The 6,480-nt window shown below is 42.8% G+C and overlaps 1 long non-coding RNA gene across 1 annotated transcript; it reads right to left on the bottom strand.

Moving 5' to 3' along the window:
• Nucleotides 1–2,456: 2,456 nt before the first annotated feature.
• Nucleotides 2,457–5,522, bottom strand: LOC119359544. Its single transcript, XR_005172585.1, has 5 exons — nt 5,116–5,522; nt 4,011–4,113; nt 3,731–3,847; nt 3,212–3,365; nt 2,457–2,721 (listed from the first exon to the last, which is right to left on the bottom strand). It is a non-coding gene; the product is annotated as an uncharacterized LOC119359544 (long non-coding RNA).
• Nucleotides 5,523–6,480: the final 958 nt, after the last annotated feature.

Below are 6,480 nucleotides of genomic sequence, written 5' to 3'. Positions count from 1 at the left end.
AGTTCTACTAGGAAAGGGAGGATCCTACTCCCCTAGGGCGCGCCATAGAGAGGGCCAGCCCCTCCCCTCCTCCACTCCTTTATATACGTGGCCAGGGGGCACCCCATAGACACAACAATTAATCTCTTGATCTCTTAGCCATGTGCGGTGCCCCCCTCCACCATAATCCACCTCGATCATATCGTAGTGGTGCTTAGGTGAAGCCCTGCGTCGGTAGAACATCATCATCGTCACCACGCCGTCGTGCTGACGAAACTCTCCCTCAACACTCGGCTGGATCAGAGTTCAAGGGACGTCATCGAGTTGAACGTGTGCAAAACTCGGAGGTGCCGTGCGTTCGGTACTTGATCGGTCGGATCATGAAGACGTACGACTACATCAACCGCGTTGTGCTAACGCTTCCGCTTTCGGTCTACGAGGGTACGTGGGCACACTCTCCCCTCTCGTTGCTATGCATCACCATGATCTTGCATGTGCGTAGGAATTTTTTGAAATTACTACGTTCCCCAACAGATACTTGATAATTGTTTTGAGATATGGAGATGGTAATATTAGAGTCATGCTTGTCGAGTAGTTGTGAATTTGAGAAATACTTGTGTTAAAGTTTGTGATTCCCGTAGCATGCACGTATGGTGAACCGTTATGTGATGAAGTCAGAGCATGATTTATTTATTGATTGTCTTCCTTATGAGTGGCAGTCGGGGACGAGCGATGGTCTTTTCCTACCAATCTATCCCCTAGGAGCATGTGCGTAATACTTTGCTTTGATAACTTGTAGATTTTTGCAATAAATATATGAGTTCTTTATGACTAAGGTTGAGTCCATGGATCATATGCACTTTTCTTCCTTCCACCATTACTAGCCTCTCTAATACCGCGCACCTTTCGCCGGTATCATACACCCACCATATACCTCCCTCAAAACAGCCACCATATCTACCTATCATGGCATTTTCATAACCATTCCGACATATATTGCCATGCAACCTTCCACCGTTCCGTTTACTATGACACGCTCCATCATTGTCATATTGCTTTGCATGATTATGTAGTTGACATTGTATTTGTGGCAAAGCCATCGTTCATAATTCTTTCATACATGTCACTCTTGATTCATTGCCGATACACCGCCGGAGGCATTCACATAGAGTCATATTTTGTTCTAAGTATCAAGTTGTAATTGTTGAGTTGTAAGTAAATAAAAGTGTGATGATCATCATTTTTAGAGCATTGTCCCAAGTGAGGGAAGGATGATGGAGACTATGATTCCCCCACAAGTCGGGATGAGACTCTGGACGAAAAAAAAGGAGGCCATAAAAAAGGCCCAAATGAAAAAAGTGAGAGAAAAAGAGAGAAGGGACAATGCTACTATCCTTTTACCACACTGTGCTTCAAAGTAGCACCATGATCTTCATAATAGAGAGTCTCTTATGTTATCACTTTCATATACTAGTAGGAATTTTTCATTATAGAACTTGGCTTGTATATTCCAATGATGGGCTTCCTCAAAATGCCCTAAGTCTTCGTGAGCAAGCGAGTTGGATGCACACCCACTTAGTTACTTTTGTTGAGCTTTCATATACTTATAGCTCTAGTGCATCCGTTGCATGACAATCCCTACTCACTCACATTGATATCTATTGATGGGCATCTCCATAGCCCGTTGATATGCCTAGTTGATGTGAGATTATCTTCCCCTTTTTGTCTCCTCCACAACCACCATTATATTCCACCTAAAGTGTTATGTCCATGGCTCACGCTCATGTATTGCGTGAAGATTGAAAAAGTTTGAGAACACCAAAAGTATGAAACAATTGCTTGGCTTGTCATCGGGGTTGTGCATGATTTAAATACTTTGTGTGGTGAAGATAGAGCATAGCCAGACTACACTACAAGAAATATGTCAACTTGTGACCCTCACTATTGGCCGCTGAAAGGTCATAGTTTTTCATTTGCGACCTTTTTGTGACCAAAAACAGAAGGTCAAAAGCTGGCAGTCGTAAACTAAAATTAGTGACCTTCTTTGTGATACGTAAAAAGTCGTTGGTTCCACGACCAAATTTTTGGTCACTAGTAACTTCCTTAGGCCACGTAGGCATCCAGCGTGGCAAACTGATGTAGCACAAGAATCAGCCCGGTCCGATTCGACGTTTTACATGGGCCAAGCCCAACAATTCAGCCTTTTTAATGTATTTTTTCCTGTGCTTTTATTAGCTACATGGGCCTGCCCAAACAATTCAGCCTTGTTAATTTCTTTGCGTGGCCCTTTTAACAACAAATTTCCATTTTGATCATGTATTTTTCTGGGCCATTTCTTTGCTGGGCCTCTCATGTTTTTCCCTCAAAAATAATTTTCAAATATAACTTGGGCCTAGCCTAGTTCCGAAAAAATTGATCCAATCCAAAAAAATATGCTATTGACATTACAACACATCACACCACAAGCTATCTTGGGCCTAGCCCGGTTCTCATACATTTTCAAAGCAATGTGCAATGTTATAATATTACAACCATTCATTCTAGCAATACATATCTTTACTTTCCAGGAACAGCAAGTGCCAAACAAAACTATTCTACGACAAAGAAAGTTAGAACAGAAATTTAGACGATAAGACATAACAGAAGTTCCTATTGTCCTCCTCCTTCAACATTTGAAAACTTCATAGACATAACAGAAGTTCCTATTGTCCTCCTCCTTCAACATTTTAAAACCTCATTCACCTGGCAGTAGATCAATCATGAATGTGAAACTATATAGCAGCAAAAAAATGTTCAGATGATGCAAAAAATAACAGTAATTACACATGGTATTCAGGTACAGATTCATTAGTCAATCCACATGGTATGGCAGGAACAGATTCATCAGCTATTAGAGTAGATAATAACATCATTGGCAAAAATTAATATGATTTGGAACAAGTCTCAAGCATATTATAGTACTGATTACTCCAGTTTATACTCCTCTTTTAGCAGTACAGATTATAGCTAATGCAACATCATGGGAACTGATGTCCTAGAGTATTTGAAATTGATACAAATGATACAACATCATGTCATAGGATAACATTTTTTAGCAGTATAGGTTATAGAGTAAGCAAGCAAGCAAGCAATTTGGCAAACCATGTTGCAAGATAACTGTTATGTCACTAACAACCACCATGTAAGAATGCTTTGTTGTACTAATACATGCGCAGTGTTGTTCTATTCTTACCACAGTGGCACAAGTGAGACGGTGCCTGATCCGCCCTGCTTCTCCACAAGACTCGACCAGTAGCACGCATCCTCGAAGGAACCAGCGGCGTTGCTTGCTCCCTTGGCCCAGCTCCTTGCTGCGGAGGACGGCCAGGAATTGGACGCGGAGCTCACTGCACACGGCATATTGTGTCACTACTTGCAGAAACAGAAGGAGCTCACATATGCAAGTTAAAAAAATGTAATAGGACCGATATATGTCTACGAAGCACTAGGCCAACTAGAGATTAATATATACAATTTGCTAGAGAAGAAAATAACAAGTCAGTTTGTAGCTAGCCTACCAGCGGTTTAACAACACTAACAGATTTGCATCTGATGCTGCCACTTAATTTCAGCACATGACAAGACAAAAAGCATGGCATCAACACGAGCATCAACAGCATACTAACACCTAAATTGGTACTAAATTAATGGAGTCCCATCCATCCATGAGAGAAGAAAGTGGCTTTGGTTCATAAAGAGAAGAGAAGACTACCTCTTGCTGGGATCAAACCAGAGGATACCAACGCATCCACCCATGAGCAGGTTGTGTGGCTCGAGGTCCGCGTTCGTGGCAGAAAGCAATGCCATTGCAGAGCCGGTACATCACGATCTACATGCACAATATCACCAAGTTCACCAACAACGAATCAGTCAAGGAAGAAAGCATCAAGTTATCAAAAAAAAATAACAAAACCTAGTAAACCAACATAATAGGGAAGTGTGTATATATATAGTGAATGCATGGTAGTCCAGTTACAAGGATAAGCAAGTACATTCAGTAAGCCGAACATTGTTCGCAACGGAAGATCGAGTCAACACTCAGGTTCAACTGAAGATTGTCCACCAAAAATGCATGCAACAATGAATGTCGCCAATCTGACATAGAAACGGATACATTCATTACTCACATGTAAATTCAAAAATTCAAAAAAGAAAAATTGTACGTAATAATTAAATTTGGTAATAAAAAGTTTGCATCTGAGTCATCCTTCCAACATGAATCAGTAAGTCAAGACAGCATAAAAATGTGCAGATTCCAGTCAGCAGTGCGGAAATGTTGTTGTTGTATGAGACACACATGACAGGTGCATCTCTGAACTTGTGCTGCTACCAAGTGGTTGAGTTTGAAAATAAAAGCAGGCTTAAATTTCCCACCAATTAGCTGTTGAGCAGCAAACCAAAGTTGAATAACTATCCAGGAGCGAGTGGTTGACGAGTGTATCACAGAAGCTGGTCAATGCAAACAGCGTACACTTAACAGCATACAGACTGTCACTTCATGGCTATGACCATGATGCGTATTTTCTTGAGCTCTGTTTCAGCGTTTTATTAAAAAGGAAGAAAGAAAATCGCCGGCCTTCTTGCTAGAACCCAAACCTTAGCAACGGACGCATAGGCACTAGTCCCATGTCAGGTGTTGCTTATACAAAGGAAAGGGTACATTCATTCATTCATCACTAGCTGTCCTGGTCCTGCCGCAAGATATGCATCTACTCTACTCCAGGCGACAGTAACAGATGATATCATGGATGCGCAGTATAAATGGAACTACAGTTATAAACCAGTCAATTTTGCGCTAGGATATTTCCCATCAACAGAAGCAAGATGTATGTGTATCTAATAAATCAATCAACAAAATTCAGTGAGAGCAGGGACAGATTTGCAGGCATGGTCTGGCTGTTTCCCATCTAATAAGTAAACCCGCAGGACAAGGTGTTCTGCTACCTAGCAGATGATAGAATCCCTAGCACGAGCTATCCCATTTCATTCATCACTAGGGTCGGGTTGGGTCGGGTGGCAGCTAGCAGATGGAAGAATTGCAGAGCGGGGCGGAGAGAGGAGAAGGGGTGGGCACAGAGGGAGGGGGGGATGGAGGACCTTGGGGCGGAGCGGCGGCGCGACGGGGCGGCGACCGAGCGGGCGGTGGAGAGGAGCGTGAGGTCGGGGAGCGGCGGCCGGTGGGGCGGGAGAAGGCCGGAGACGGGGCCGGCCTCTCCTGGAGAGCTTGATGTGGCCCCAGAGCGGTCCTCCATGCCGTGGATGTCGGAGCCGGCCTTGCCAATGATGCTGCCCGCGTCGGCGTCTGAGGCCAGGATCCTCGCGTGAGTCCGCCACGGCCGGCTCCGCTCCCGGTGGGGGAGCGGACGACGGCGACGGCGGCCGCTGTGGAGAGCAGCTTGGCGGGCAGCGCCTTGTCCAGCGCGCGGACGGCCATGGGTGGGACGCCGAGATTTGGACGAGGGCGCTGCGGCATGTGGATGAATGGATGGGAGACGGCGGGAAGGGGAGAGATGGATGGGTGCTAGGGTTGGATCTGGATCGGGGAGAAAAGCGAAGGCTAGGGTTGGATGGACGGGTGGATGGATGTATTGATGGACGGATGTCCGCCATGTTATCGATCCATGCCATAGCTGATTCCACTAATCAGAATTTAGGTTATGTAATATATTTTTCTTTTGCTTTTCTTATAGCTTTTATCCTTTTATTCAGGGCAAACATTCAACATATTAACCACTTATATTTTGTTAAAATAAATTAATACTGTGCACATGTGTGTACCTTGAGATGACAAACAATGTTGATTTGGGGGGTTTCATTTTCATTGCATAAAGAGCCATTTTCTATTTTTCGAGTGCTCAAAATGGTTTTTTTTAAGAACCTACCATATATTTGTTGCAAAATTGTACAACATCACTTTTAGAAAATATTAGACCACATTTTATGTATAATTGACCGAATATTTGTGTGTCAAAAGTTGTCGATCCACCTCTCGTGAAAAAGACAAATTTTCATTGATTCAGCTGGAAGCGGGTCAAATTTGAACTGCAGTTGCCTTATAGTTTGCTCTTTATTTTTTTCCAAAAAAATTATTTAGGTACAAAAGTATCTATTTAATCAGAGAAACAACAAAAGTTTTCTAAGATTCAACCACTAGCTAGGAACGGTCAAGCCCGCCGTTTTGACCACATTTTGAAACGGGCATAAAAATTCAAACAAAATTCAAAAAAATGGAAACCTTCGCATTGTGTCATTATATGTGGCCAAGTTACCAAGAAAAATAATAAACTTGTAATACTACAATTCTTTTAAAAAAGTATTCTCAGAAACGAGCTATCATGTGTGGAGATCAATGACTTTCAAGCCAAATGATCAATCTTATGGTCACATTCATGGCATAGTTTGTTAAAATGATCTCATATTGTGCACAAGGGTGCATATTGGAATGGCAAACAATGTTGCCTA

The sequence above is a fragment of the Triticum dicoccoides genome, chromosome 2A, assembly GCF_002162155.2.
Source record: "Triticum dicoccoides isolate Atlit2015 ecotype Zavitan chromosome 2A, WEW_v2.0, whole genome shotgun sequence".
NCBI lineage: Eukaryota > Viridiplantae > Streptophyta > Magnoliopsida > Poales > Poaceae > Triticum > Triticum dicoccoides.
Note: the sequence above shows the minus strand (reverse complement) of the source record. Positions and strands in the feature narration are given on the sequence as shown.